At 37.1% G+C, this 14917-nt stretch overlaps 1 long non-coding RNA gene across 1 annotated transcript in view; it reads left to right on the forward strand.

The window, feature by feature from the left end:
• LOC116231244 (uncharacterized) overlaps positions 1–14917 on the forward strand; it is a 62237-nt gene that overhangs the window by 36816 nt on the left and 10504 nt on the right. The window lies entirely within an intron of this gene.

The following is a 14917-nucleotide window of genomic DNA, read 5'->3' on the forward strand; positions in this document are numbered from 1 at the left end:
ACTCAAAATATGATAAATCTTATTTTTGTTGAAATTTTTTATGAAATGGTTGTTGCATATTGACAGAGGTAGTACATGGTCTCCTGTCTTCACCATGGGGAGAAAATCCTAAATGCGTATTAAGGTTTGCATAAGGAGGAAAAAAAGCATCATTTTTATGACTCAAAAAATGAAGTACTTGTGGTTTTTTTAACCTTAAGAAAATAACTCTTGGAAGAGAGAAATGAAAATATTTCCATTTCCCTTTTTCCTCACTAACTGTTTTTATGCGTATGTCTTCATAAAAACCTTTTTTTCGTTGTTTCTTAGTGAAAACCTCTATTTCATCCAAAGCCATTTTCCTACTGAAAAAATCTGTGAAGGATTTTCAGTCAATTCTATGTCTGAATTTTAGTGTTGAATTATTATTTATCAGTAAGAAACAATTGAATAATTAATAATTACAAACTAGATATGTAATTTCTGTAAACTTTACTTATGTATATAATAAAGTAGTTTGCAACTACACTGGGTTGGTAGTTCTCCTATGGATTCATTGACCGAATTGCCAAGAGATAAGTACTTTTGAGGCATTGTTATAAACTATTCAACAGTGTAGAATGTATTTGAAAAATTTTTCAAAATATTGGTCAAAAAAAAATTGCCTTTCTGTTTAAGATCCAAAGTCTATCATTTTCCTGAGGTCTTTAATGTTCTCATGGTTATCCTCAGGTTTGTTTAAAGAAAATCATTTATTTTGAAGGATCTACCTCTGGAACATCTAGAAATAATTCACATAGAAACCTTAAAAAAGCCCCAAGCCCTCCTGTTTTAATAGTCTTGTCTATAAAATAAAATGAATAACAGGAAGAAAAAAGGTAAATATTTTCCTTGATCATCAGCTGCCTTCATCATCCTAGGTTGCCACTTGCTAAATACTTCCCCTCATTGAAATGCATGGCTTTGTGGTTATAAGTCACTGGGGACTGTGGTCTATATTTGGCTCAAGGAAAATAATTCATAGTGGTAGGTACAAGAAGCAAAGAGCATTTCTTCAGCTGTGTTTTCCCCATGCCATAGAACCATTCTCCACTGAAGATGTGCATATTAAAAATATTTTTCATGCATGGGTAGCGATAGAGTAGAACTTCCTTTCTTCTTGAAGGCATGACATTGCCATTACCTTTCACTGAGTGTGGTGCAGTTGCCTCAGCAACCCCTGGGATGCTGTGTTACTGCTAAGATGTTTCCAGTTTACCTGCAGGAATAACAGATTTGAGGGGACTTCTCAAGATGTATCTCTTTTTTCACACTTTCATACTTTACTTCCAGTCTTTGAGAGTATAAGACAGTTTTGTGGGGTTTTTTTTGGGGGGGGGAAGGAGGGGGGAAAACCACAGAAAGCTGAGAGCCTTATTTAATCCCAAGAGATAAGGCCACAAGCACAGGCCTGTGCTGTCAAAGACATAATGAAAGCCAGCAGCTGTCCAGAAAGCTTTAATTTAGTACATGCATTTTCTGATGATCACTACTTGAAAACTCATTCATTTCTGTGGGTAGTCTACTGCACTGTAAAGCTTGTGTTATTTTTTCCTTTCATCAAAAGCATGCAAGTCTTCTTACTGCTTACAAGATTACGGTTTGATATAGTATGTGCTTGTGACACTATGCCTAGGTGAGAATCTCTTCAAGGGTGAAGCCTTAATTCTTAATTGTTGCATGGCAAGTAGAATATTTGTATGTGTCTTTGACAGGTTGGTATTTGTTTGGAAATTAGTCCTTTTCATACATCATTCAACTGTAGCTTCTTATCTCCATATTCATTGAATCTACTTAGCTGCCTTCCTTACAAAATTCAAATATCTGTTGTTTTTTTTTTTTTGTGAACTTTTGATACTGGTACTGTACCTTTAAAAGAAAGCAATAATAGTTTGACTGCATATTTCTTGTATTTTATTACATTTCCATTCTGAAAGAAAAAGAAGTTCAAAGTCTCAAAAACTACCATTCTGCCAAGACAGTAAACTGCTTCTGTTTGCTAAGGTGTGCCAGATATCAAACTCCAGACTATCTTAAGGTTTGGGGTTTTATTTGAAGGTGAAATTAAAGATGGAAATTTAAGAGTAAAATGTTTTTTCCCATCATTAACTATATAGCATGTTTTTGAAGTATTTTAAAATGCTGATCCAACTCAAACCTCAGTGTATGCCTGATTTCTTATGAGTTCCATTGGCTGTACTTGATCTACACATCCATGTGATTAGTTTCATGCTTATTTTCCTAGTATTTCCAGCTATTGTCTGGTCAGTGATTTATACTTAACGTGTGCTTTTAACTGCTCTGGGATAAGGTACATACAAACCTTTTTCTGACATGCATTTCAGTTCATTTGCTCAGTTTCCTGTGAGTAGAAACTCACTGTCGGAGGAAAGATGGGATTCTTCTGTATGCAGGAGTTAGCAATTACAGAGAATAATTTGCAACTTGAGATTAAAACCTGTTCTCTTAACAGCATTGCTGCTCTGGCCCTGGTTTACTGCTCTTTCTCAGACCTGACTTGTAGAAAAAAAAAAAGAATGGATATGAAGAATGTACTTTTAATTCTTTTCTATCTGTAAAGACAGATACAAGTTTGTCAGTTATGTTCAGTGATGCTGGTGGTGCTCATTATGCAAATATCTTAGAAGTTTGGAGGCAGTCACTGAAATGCCATCAGATGACAAAAATTTGGCTGTGGCTTCTGTGTCACTTAAGCTACTGTGAATCGGAGGAACCTTCAGAAAAGTTAGCTGAGAGCAGCTTTTGTTCATGGAGGGATCAATGTGAGTTGGGCTTGGCTACTGCATGTGTAATAGGTGTACCATTGTGATCAGCAAAGCTAGTACAGACTCAGACATAGAAGTATTCAGACCTAGCATTTCTTCTGCATCCCTGGTTAACTTTCCTTAGCTTGTTTTTGACAGCACTTATCTGAGAACATCTTTAAAAGTTTTTTGACGTTCTGAACTCAATCATGATGCTTATGAAACTGACTAACTACTATAAAACTTAGTAGTTTGAAGTTAATATATCCAGCCAACAAGTCTTCTGTTATGAGCAGTGTGGGTTTTTTGTGCTTGTTTTATAGTTCATATGCTTGTTTTTAAGTTAAGACTGTGTGAAACCTTAAAAATAAACAGAATAAAATTCCACCATTTAAAAATCAACCTTAAAATGGTAAACACTGGTATACAAAGCTGAGAATAATCAGTTAAGAGAGTAATTCATGGTTTAAACAAAAGTAAGCCTGCCAATGAACACCTGCTTAATTTTCTGCATGCTTGGATTTTTATGGGCTTACTGTTCCAAGCAAGCTGCAGCACAAGTTCTAGACTGCTTCAGCAGAAAGGAAGTTCACAGGGCAAAACCAAAGCTTCCAGAGCTAGAAACAAATTTGAGCACTTAGAAAAGTATTTGATATTGCATGAGCAATATCAGGCCTGTGTTTATTAAGTATGGCTTTTATAGCCTTTCGTGGTGAAAAGATTTTAAAATAAACAACTGCCAACCTGAAAATAAAGGCAGAAAGTGTAAAGGCCAAAAGGTTGGAATTATGGTTGAGTAGGAACACTGTGACATGCACTCACAAGAACCGTGTTGGCAGGAAATTGTCAAACAGAGAGGGGAGGAAAAAAATACAACAATCAGGTGGCCAAATATTTTCTGAGGAAGAAGTTGGCAGGAAAACACTGTTGTATAATAAAAAAAAAACAACAGTACAAATAAGGTGGAAAAGCTTGCTTTTGTGCTTTTTTTTTCCAACCTAAAGAAAGAGAACAGTTATCAACGTTTGCATTTACTTCAAAAACAAGCAGTCTGGCTGGCAGCCATAGGTAGCCCCGCTGTGACAAAACATTTCTGTGGCCGATACTAATACTTTATGGTTACCATCAGTCAAGAACCACTCTGGAAGGTTAGCACAGAAACTGTTTTATTTCTGGCATGTTTCAGTTATTTTAAACACTTTTTTCCTGAAACAAAAGTATAAAACAATTGTTTCCCATAACATATAAAATAAACAAATGAAAATAGATGATACAGATAAAAAAAAAAAAAAAAAGCCACGTTGAAAAACCTTAGGATAAAGAAAATACAAAACAACTGCGGGAAATCTAGTTATATGAAACATCAGTAGTCTTAAATCTGAATTTTTCTCTTCTTATGCACAGTTTTGCTAAAACCATGTCTCAGTATTATTTCAATTTGCTTCTGCATTGCTTGGTCCCCTGTCCAGTTCATCTTGCCTTGGACTTACACATAGGACTTCAGTGGAAGTTTGGTTTCATAACCAATGTCAATATTCCTTTAGAATCTCAAAGTTCATTTATCACTTGTTCTAACTCTGTCCTCCAAAGTGGTAAATTTATTGGGATGTAAACTTACTGGTATATATGTTCATATAGTTTTTCTTAAGCCAGCTGAACATTGTTCCTCTTCTATAATTACAAACTGTTTCCAGTGGTAATTGTCCTCCAAATCAGGATTTTCTTTGTTATCATATGTTGTGGATAGATTCCTTTGTCTTCACAAAGAATATAATCATAGAAAGTCATCATAAAATGGCTTGGGTTGGAAGGCACCTCAAGGATCATCAGTCACAGGCTGGGCTGCCTGCTGCTAAATCTAGTACTAGATCAGATTGCCCATGGCCCCATCCAACTTGGCCTTAAGCACCTCAGGGATGGGGCATCCACAACCTCTTTGGGCAGCCTGTGTCAGCACCTCACCACTCTCAAAAAACTTCCCCCAATATCTAATCTATATCTCCCCTTTAGTTTTAAGCTGTTCCCCCTTGTCCTATCACTACCTACCCTTGTAAAAAGTTGCTTTCTCTTGTGTTCATAAATTCCCTTTAAATATTGGAAGGCTACAATGAGGTCTCCCTGCAGCCTTTTCCAGGCTGAATGAGCCCAGTTCCTTCAGCCTGTATTCATAGGAGAGGTGCTCCAGCCCTTGGATCATGGTCCTTCATCTTCCCTGTACTGGGAATCCCAGACTTGGACACAGTACTCCAGATGGGGTCTTATAAGTGCACAGTAGAAAGGGACGATGGCCATCACTGTCCCTGCTGGCCACCCCTCTTCTGATGGAGCCCAGGATACCACTGGCCTTCTGGTCTGCAAGAGCATGCTGCTGGCTCTTCATAATCCCACAGAACTTCTAATTACTACTTTTACAAGGCTCCAGAATGGATCAACATTCACTTTACTGTAAACACTAACCGAAAAAGCATTTGGATAAGTTTCTTAATGGAAAGAAACAATGTTGTTTTTTGCTAGCAGAAAATCTCTTGCATCTCTCTCATAGTAAATCTGTCAGAGTTCTTCTCAGCACTAGAAATGTGGAGACTGGATCGTAGTACAGTCTTGACTGTACTGTACTGTGATCCAGTTTTGTGGTTTCACAATCACATGGTATGCCATATCACAAATACACAGGTTAAATATAAATTTCATTTGTATTGGTATGTATTTTGCCAGAACAATTTGTCTCACTAATGTATCAGTAAATGGAAGTTTTTATTCTATTTATGCTGCTGGAGCTGCAGCATTGAGGCTTCTTTCTCTTCACACTGCCATGACAGCAGGAGGCTGAAGAACATCACCCCAATAAAGGCTGCTCTCTTTACTTGAGTTGTAACCTGCAGTAGGAGACTCAGAAGACTTGAAATCCCTTCCTAAGTCACTGTGTAGTCTGTAATACAGTTTGAAAAGCAGATCCCAGTGATTTAGCTGAACTAAAAATGTAAATTAAAATTTCTTCATGCAGACATATGCAGGAGTACATATGACCAGGCACTAAGTCCGAGTTTACAAAAAAAGTTGAGAAACTGTTATATTCCTGCTGCTCTGTGGAAAAAAAATGCTATGGGCATGTTATAATCCCTTGAATTACGATGAGTCTGTCCTGGAAACTTCATCATAGTTCCAAGAGGTGTCATCTTAGGTAACAGTGATTTCTTTCCAAGACACTTATTCTGGGTAGAGTTGCTTTTTATAAGTGATTCAGATTAATGTCTCAAAGTCTGGAGGAATTTGCAGGCATGACTGAGGACAACTGTTTTAATGTTGCTTTACCCTCAGTTCTTTTGGGCAATGCAGCTCTCATACTTGTTGCTATCAGCAAGTGTTAGGCCTAAGTGTCACAAGGATGACATTATTCTTTACAGAGCAGGAATAGAGGTTATGTCACGCAGTGGACACTGCTATTGTGTGTAGGTTTTTTTCGTCCTTAACCTGTTCTTGATACAGTACTCTCAGGATTATTTTACTGTAAATTAGAATAAATCAGTGGAAATTAATTTGTGGGGACCTCAGCTGCTTTAAATCACCAGAGGCAAAGGTCCTGTTCACTTTGGAGATAGCAGGATTAAACCTCCTTTCAGGAACATGCAGCATATTTCAGTAAGTACACATTACATAACATGTCCCACATCTTTCTCTTTTTAGTATGCCAGTATTATGAAAATTATGTTCACATTAATCATTGTAACTGCTCATCTTTTTATGTGAAAATAAATTATCCTCTGCTGCCCTTCCTGCACAGGAACATATTTAAATCAGAACAAATATATACGTGATTGGTTCAGGGAAAGGAGGAGTGTCAGCTAATGGGAGCTTTGCTAGTGCAAAAGTTGAAACCAGGATTTGTCTCTGTACTCAGTGGATTGCAATGCTGTGTGGTAGTGTCACTTGCCAAAAAAGACTTCCCCTTTAGTATGCGCATAGCTCCTTTGAATGTCAATGGAAACTGCATGCATTCATTATAGGGAGACCTACAGTTGAATCTTAAATAATATTAAATCCTACAGCATATCTACTTCTGAAAATACTTTTGCTGGGAAAGCAGCATTTTCTAGAAAGCAGCTATGCAAAAAGCTGGCAAAAACAGCATGCCTCTAAGCTTCTATTTAAGATTGTCCCTGACTTTGGCAAGACTGTTTTCAGAAAGCATTTAAAATCAAGATGTCTGAAATGCAAGCCTGAAACCATGCAAAGAGGCTGATTTTGAGATATGGTGAGCATTTATATATGCTATTGTTTTTGGTCCTCAACACTTTTGAAAAGTCATTTTTATTTGAACATGAATTTAGTGACTTACCTTATCCAAGACTGTAAAAATAGAGGTTAGGTTATTTTTAGAATTCACAATGCAATATTGGGCTAAAGGACTTTTGACATGGAGGTTACTTTCTGCAAAACCACAAACATAGACCGGCATTTTTCACCCATCAATTCAAAGGAGCCATCAATTCACCCTTCTTATGCATTATGTGATATTAATAGGGAAGACTGAAATAAGTTAACGGTTGAAAGTGATTGTAGATGGTTCTCAGGGAGCTGAATCTATATTCAGTGGTATCTTTCCTCAAGTGAGCAGATCTGTTAAAGGTTTGTCCTCAGAACAATGAATTTTCCTTTAAAGTAAGAGTTTGGGGTTGACTGTACATGGGAAGTAAGTTTCATATTTGGCCTCCAAAGAGATTAATTTCTATAAATTTACATTCTTCTTGTGGAGAGTATATATATTCTTCACTGATTTCTTCTTAAGGTATTTGTGTAATTACACAGACTCAGTTTGGTATATTTATTTGTTTTTCAGAATCAAAAAATGAGATGCTGACCCCAATTTTTGGAACTAAAGGTCTCTGAACTTGTTTTCCACTTGGTGTTTTCATTATCAAAGAAACTTAAGAATTGTAGATTTTGTTTGTGTCTATTTTAAGTAGAAAAGAGATGCCCTTGTCTACTACCAAAGCTATCCCCATAAGATAATGGAAACTCTTCTTTCAGAAGCTAAAGCCAAACTTGAAGAAGATTCAGCACTATCATCACTGTAAGAAAAATATCAATTAGATTTCTTATGTAGGATTTTTCTTTCAATCTCATTAGGGAACCAGTTCCTGCATTTAGTGGTGCAAATCCTTGGCAACCATCTTAAATGAGTTTTTGTAAAATTGTACTGATGATGTCAGTGGTCTGCTTTTTGACGTTTCCAGTGTTTGGATATTTTTTAGTGATCCAAATAACTTATAAGTTACAAAACCACATAGATCAGCGTTTTCCAGTAACTGTCATCTCACCTTTTTATTCAGGATGTAACGTTAACTGGGAAGTCTAAAATAACGAGTTAAAGGCTATAACAATTAACTGACAAGTTAATTGGAGTACTTCATGGCTGAAATGTACAGAACACATAATCAATCAGTTATTCCTTTTTTTTAAGTTAATGCAAAAGAACTGTATTAGAAATACCATTTCTTTGTTACTGCATCATCAAGATGAGTTGTGACCTTATCTTTCAAAAGTTCTATTATTGACTCTCGTTGTCAATAAATAACCTCATTACATGAGAATGAAAACCATGTGATTAATTTAGGCAAGTGTGAACTTCAAAACTATAACACATCACAGTTGAGGAAGTGTTAATGTATTATACCAATTTGACGACTGTGAAATACAAAATATTACAGTAATGTTTGTGCATCAGGTGTGTAATTGTTTTGAGGAAAAGTTGTAAGTTTGATTCACTCCGCATTTCTTCATTTTTTTCCTTTATCTGTTACTAGTCATGGACAAAAGATTGTTAAGGGAGCAGATTGACATACTCAGTCTGTATTTTGCAGTATTTATGAAAGGTGTACAATAGGTTGGAAAGTCTTTTTACTAAGTATTAACACCAGGCTTGGAAGTAACAGTTGCCACATTAGTACATCCAGATTACAGCATCCTCAAACTACTAAATTTTTAAGAAGATTTATTTACTCTGTCCAAATTATTGTGAATTCAAGTACATAGCTGTTAAACATGGAGTATCAAAGACCAAGAATTGCTCCGTATTTTGAACAGTTTAAAATAGGACAAGGAATATTTCACTCTTGAAAAATGCTTCATTCCATCTTAATGTTGTTGTTCTTACTACTTCACCGATTAACCTAGCTTAGAAGCACTGCATGACTAATGGGCTTGTTAGATGATTAACAGAAAACAAAACTCCTAGCTTCTCATATTTTCCGCTTTACAGTAGTCCAACCATGCCATGGATATTTTCCATTCTCAGTCTTGATATCCTACAGATGTAGAATTCAAAGTCCTTATACTGCATGGGAACACATCATGGAATTGTACATGTGTATTTCTCTTTCCTGAGTAATTTCTCCATTGCTTTAACCACACTGAATGTGGGCATTGTGCCCAGTAAAATAGTACTTGCTGTACCAATGCTTTTATACCCTTTCAGATGAGGCTTATCTGCAAAATCAAATCAAAACTGCCAGCTTTTGCAGATTATTTACTTTTCCAAATTCCTCTTTTTCTTAGAACAGTGAACAGAAAGGGAAAATATTGAATGCTAAAGCAGTAATGAGGGAGGTGTGGAGCTTCATGTTTTCTTTACTGTTCCATCTCCCTCAAAAAAATACACTGCGAAAATCGAAGTCATTGGTGCAGGACTTGGGGCTTTACAGATGGAAAACCAAGATATTAAAGTTTATTTCCCCCAGAAGTTAATTAATCCCTTTCATCTGAGCCCTGACAGAAGCTGTTCTTCAATGTCATTTCACGGGGAAAAATAATGTATATAAATTAAAACCATAGAATGCTTTCATTTGGAAGTGACATTAAAGATCATCTGGATCTTTAACTCCTGCTGTTGCCATCCACTAAATTAAGCATTAGATCAGACTGCTTAGGGCCCCATCCACCCTGGCTATAAAAACCTCCAGAAGGAGCATCCACTACTTCTCTAGGAAACCTGTGCCAGCACCTCATCACCATCTGAGTGAATAATTTTCCCCTGACATCTAATCTAAATCTCTCCTCTTTTAGTTTAAAACCATTCCTGCTTGTTCCATCACTATCTACCCATGTGAAAAATTGATTTCCCTCCTGTTTATACGTACTCTTTAAGTGCTGAAGACTGCAATGCAGTTCTTAGATTGTTTCTTCAATTGATTTGTAGTTTCCTTGTATATGGGAACTGTTGAGTCACAGCCTGAACCACTGATTGAGCACCTGGGGAAAGGACCCAGTCAGCCCTAGGAGCACAGGTGAAGGCAATTCAGCTTCAGTGTGACCAGAAGGGGTGGAGCCTGGCTGCACCTCTCTTAGACCTCATTGAAGGGCTGACTGGGGAAGGATCTCTTTTTGGAGATCCCTCCTTGGTGAAACTTTCTCCTCCAAACATGGGATCTTCTGATTCGGGTGAGCAATTTTCTTCCCTTTCTTTATAGCGCTTTTCAGTTGTGCTGGTCCTTCTGTCATCCCACCTTTGTTGTAATGCATTTCCTATCATGTTGATCTGTCCAATTGCTGCACCTTGATATTTATTCTTGGACTGTAAGAATGTAATTGTACTAGTTGTTAAGCATGCGCTGCTACTGTAAATAGTGAATTATAGGTGAAGGGAAGAGCCAGGTATGTCTGCATTGGAGTCTGTTGTCTAAACAGCCATGGGCAATTCATGTGATTTTTTTTCATTGTCATATTTTCTTCCATTTGTCAAGTGAGATAACATCTATCCATGCCATGGTATGGAGGTCAGGAATACTTAGCTAGTATGTGGTGGGAATAAAATAGTATGCTGTTAACACCTCCTATCTCTTTTTATTTAGCTCAGTTTTATAGCACTCAAGTTTCACTTCTGTTACAGTGTAAATGAGGGCTAGCTGGTAAGTACCTTGGTTGGTGTCTGGTGATCTCCTTCAACTCTACTGCATTTTCTCTATTGAAGTAGTCCTTGTCAGTGAGAGCCTATAGGTTATTAACTTTATGTGAATTGTGTACCATTGCCCTCTATTGGGCAGCACTAAACTTTGTTCAAGTGCTGTTTGTCTTGCCGTTTAGAGCTTGGAAGTTGGACTCTGAAAGAATACATTGAATATCTTTTCAGGAGTGTCAGTGATTTTTTTGAAAAAGGTAAATGCTTTGTTAGAACTTGTGCAGTTCAGGATCCTTCATTTCCTATTAACTAAGATTAAATTGCACTAGGAGTAAAGATTTGCAAACAGCTTCACATATTATTCCTTATGGATACCGACTTACAATTTCCCAGCCTGAATTTTGTGTGAGATGCATCTGTGTTTTTGTCAGCTAAGGAAACAGAAACAGTGACAACCAATTCCAATCAAACCACACATTCTTGAAAAAGTTCGAGGTATAAAAAACATGATAGTATTCTGTAAGTAAGATTGAAGTGTTTAGTGATAAACTGACTATATTTTAGCAGAAAATAAATGAAATTTACCTGCCAGTTTATTTACTGCAGTTACTTAAAGGTGTGTGTAGGTTCACATATTCTAGGGTGTTTACAGAGTGCTAGTCCATTCAGCTACTTCATAAAAGAGGGTAAAAATAAATCTTTGGGGGTTTTTCCTAGGTTTTATTTTTCTATTGTCATGGCTTGATTAGGGCATGGAGTCTCCAGTGGTACAAATAGACATAGCAAGGCTTTTCAGAGTACTTACCAGAGTACCTATTGATGAAGTCTTTTGCCAAGAGGTTGTTCAGGACCATGTGTCTGCACAGGATCTGGCATCATATGTTCCAGAGACCACCAATCCCTAAAAAAGCGTGGGAAACTACATCTTGCAGTTTCATAAAATAATATCTATCTGCTTCTCTTTTACACTGTATTTCTTGCAATTTTTTCCCTCTTGCTCTCTACCTGTCTCAGATCTTCTGTGTTCTGTGAACATTTTGTGTACATGAAAGTGAGTGTTTATTACAGTGCGGTTCCTTTTTCAGCAAGTACGTATGCTTCTGTCAAAAATGTGTTTCATACACAGTATAGTGTCTGGAAGAAAAATCATGAGTAGTGGCAAATATTGAAAGGAGAAGAAAATAATAAATATTGAAGATGTAAATGGTCAAATTAATATCTGGAAAAATGCATTGTGCCTTGGAAATGCTCTTACTGTAGTTGTGAACTTGGTCCTAAATCACTTTGATCTCCACCCTCTGATATGCAGTTCATGGCAGAGCATTCAAAGGAGTAGAAACTATGACAAAGGTCACAAGAAAAAAATAAAACCATTGTTGATAGTGTTTGAATGTTACCCATCTACCAGCTGTCATCCAACCCTGTGTTTATACTGCTATTCATTTGATGTTAAATACAGAGCAATCATATCCAACTCTGCTAATACACATTCAAAATGCAGTGATCTGTGTATAATTCTGCCAGGGTTAATAGCAGCTTATTAAAACTCAGAAAGAGATGGCTTTTTTAATGATCCCTTCCTCTGAGAAACCTACATATCACTTTTGAAAAAGTATCTGCCTAGAGCTCAAGTTCTGTACAGTTAACAAAATAACAAACATTCAGTATCCTTGGATGGGGGATGGGTTACCTAGGTTGTTGGTAATCCATATCACAGGTACAGAACTATTCAATCAGACCTCTGCAAACCAAGGTGAGTTTGGAGTGAGAAAACTGTGTATTAGGTCTTCATTCCTTATTCTAGATCAAGTCTAGTTAGATGAGGAGCATGTTCAGGTTATTTCTCAGTCTGAGCTGGTACTGCATGCCCAAGCAGTATGGTTTTGGGGCTACTAAGTCCACTGAGAACTGATTGTACCAGGATATACTGTAATACAAAAACAATTTAGGTCTGGAAAGCAAGGCATATATTCTGTTTCTCTGTTTGCTCAACTTACCTTTGTATTCTACTATCTAGCCTGTAACTTAAGCATGTACTTATCCCAGTATGACCAAAATTAAAATGTCACTTCCCATAATAGCTTCAGCCTTTGGTAAAAATCTTTTACATGCCAAATATTTCACAATATTTGTACTTAAGATAGATCTGTATATTTAGAAAGAGATGTGCAGTCACCTTTCTTTCTGTGCTCTTCACACTGTCACTAGCTCTTTAATTCTCATCTGTTCAAATAGACTGTTGATGTCATATCCAATCCCCATAATTTAGCCATGTATTTGTGGATGAATTGCTTTGAGTATGCTTCTTCACACTAATTACACAGGATACTGATACAGTACCTTGGGCCTGAAGAATCCCAACTGAGATAACTTTACGTATTTTTGTACATTGAAAACAGCAAATTGCTAACAGAAAACTATGTTAGGAAAACGTGCTACTTCATCAATTACATTTCTAAAACAATAGGCTTCACTGTGGAACTACTGACATCAGTTAGTGGTTGTGAATTTATGACCTGTTTTAGTTTGTAGTCCTGCACTTTTCTCTACGGTGAAACTGTCACCCTGTTGACATCAGTGGTAAAACAGTGAAGCTCCCGTTGTCTTAGCTTAGTCCAAAGGAATTAGGACTTTGTTCCATGTAGTAGGAAGATTTTTGTTTTGTCTTGTTTCTGAGTTTTCTTTGAGCTGTATTTTTCACAGGACATGCTTACTCAATAGCTAGATTTATCCTCTGCTACATTATTTTGTTGCCCTCCTTTGAATGTACATTGGTGTCTCAGTGCCTTTCTTGTAGTGGAGGGCCCAAAACTGAGCACAGTACTCAGAGCATAGCCTCACCACTGCCGAGTACAAGGGGATGATCACCTCCCTAGTCCTGCTGGTTACACTGTTTCTTATACAAACCAGGATGATGTTAGCCTTTTCTGTCGCTTGGGCACATGTGTGGCCATGTGTACATTGCCGGCTCGTGTACACCCTGTTGACTCACTTAAGGCAGCGTGGAATCTTGGTTGACTCCTGAAGTCATGGTTTTGAATCGTTCTCCTGGTCCTGTAACTCTGGCATGGTACAGCATCACAGTAAAGATAGAAAACCCTGGAAGTGAAAAGGTAAGGTGTTAAATAACACTGCTGCTCTCAGTAAGATGACAAATACAAGCTCAAAAATCAACAGAATCCTGAGTAACTGGCAAAAATTGGATGTAGCTGGCTTAAGAGGGAAAGACGACTTGAGAACAATATCTGAGTCCCTCCTTGTTAAGAGCAATGAAAAATACCTAGTGGGTCCAATCAATAATACATCTGGCCTGGAATTTTTACTCTAGGAATGGAAGTAGGAGATCCTATGTAAGAGGAATTTGTGGCTCTAGTGACATGCTGCCATCCCTTTCCCTCATGAGCATCCTTAATTGCAGAATTAGGAATATTAGAAAGTACATGCTTGCTTGTCCTCTTTAGTGTCTCTTCATAGGCCTGTCATCTATGAATTTATGTAATCCCTTTTGAACTATCTTGTTATGTTACTCTCCCCTCCTTGACTCTAAGACTTCACACTAACTGTGCACAAAGCAGTGGACAAGAGGATGCGCGTAGCCATCCCACTGCCAAAAGGGAGAACTGTAGATCAGTATTCAGAGCAAAACATCCTCAAACATGTGCAATCTAAGTTATGCTTAAGGATGTAGATGAAGCTGTCTTGATGTACAAGGATCACATGCAACACAACTTGTTTTTAAAATCCAGTAGTGAATCCAGTGAACAACATAAAAGCATTAATGTTCAATTTGAGGAAAGATAGATAGTGGCCTGGAAATATCCACCTTTCTTTCTGGACCTAAAATGACTCAATACATCAAATATTCATGTTCAGTAACAGAGCCATCTGATGTCCTGTAGTCACTCTAAAAGCTCTTGAATGTTGACGAATATATCAGAGAATCTAGGGAATGTCAAGAAACTCGAAGTATATTTTCTGGATGGTGACACATTATACGAAAATAGCACCTATTCACCTGTGTAGTGGGATTTTTTAAGCCACTGCCGATTGCTGAGTTCAAGGATGTTGCATTAAAATGAATCTAATTTATGCTTTCTTTGTTTACAATCTGTTCAAGAACTTACTGTATAAAATGAAAATTCTGCCTGTAACCATGAGAAGGAATAATACTGATTTTCTTGCAACCTTGAAAACCTTTTATGTACCTTAGGTATTTAAAGATACTATTTCCAAGTTTTAT

The sequence above is a fragment of the Phasianus colchicus genome, chromosome 4 (genome assembly GCF_987193195.1).
Source record: "Phasianus colchicus chromosome 4, bPhaCol1.hap1.1, whole genome shotgun sequence".
Taxonomy (NCBI): Eukaryota; Metazoa; Chordata; class Aves; order Galliformes; family Phasianidae; genus Phasianus; species Phasianus colchicus.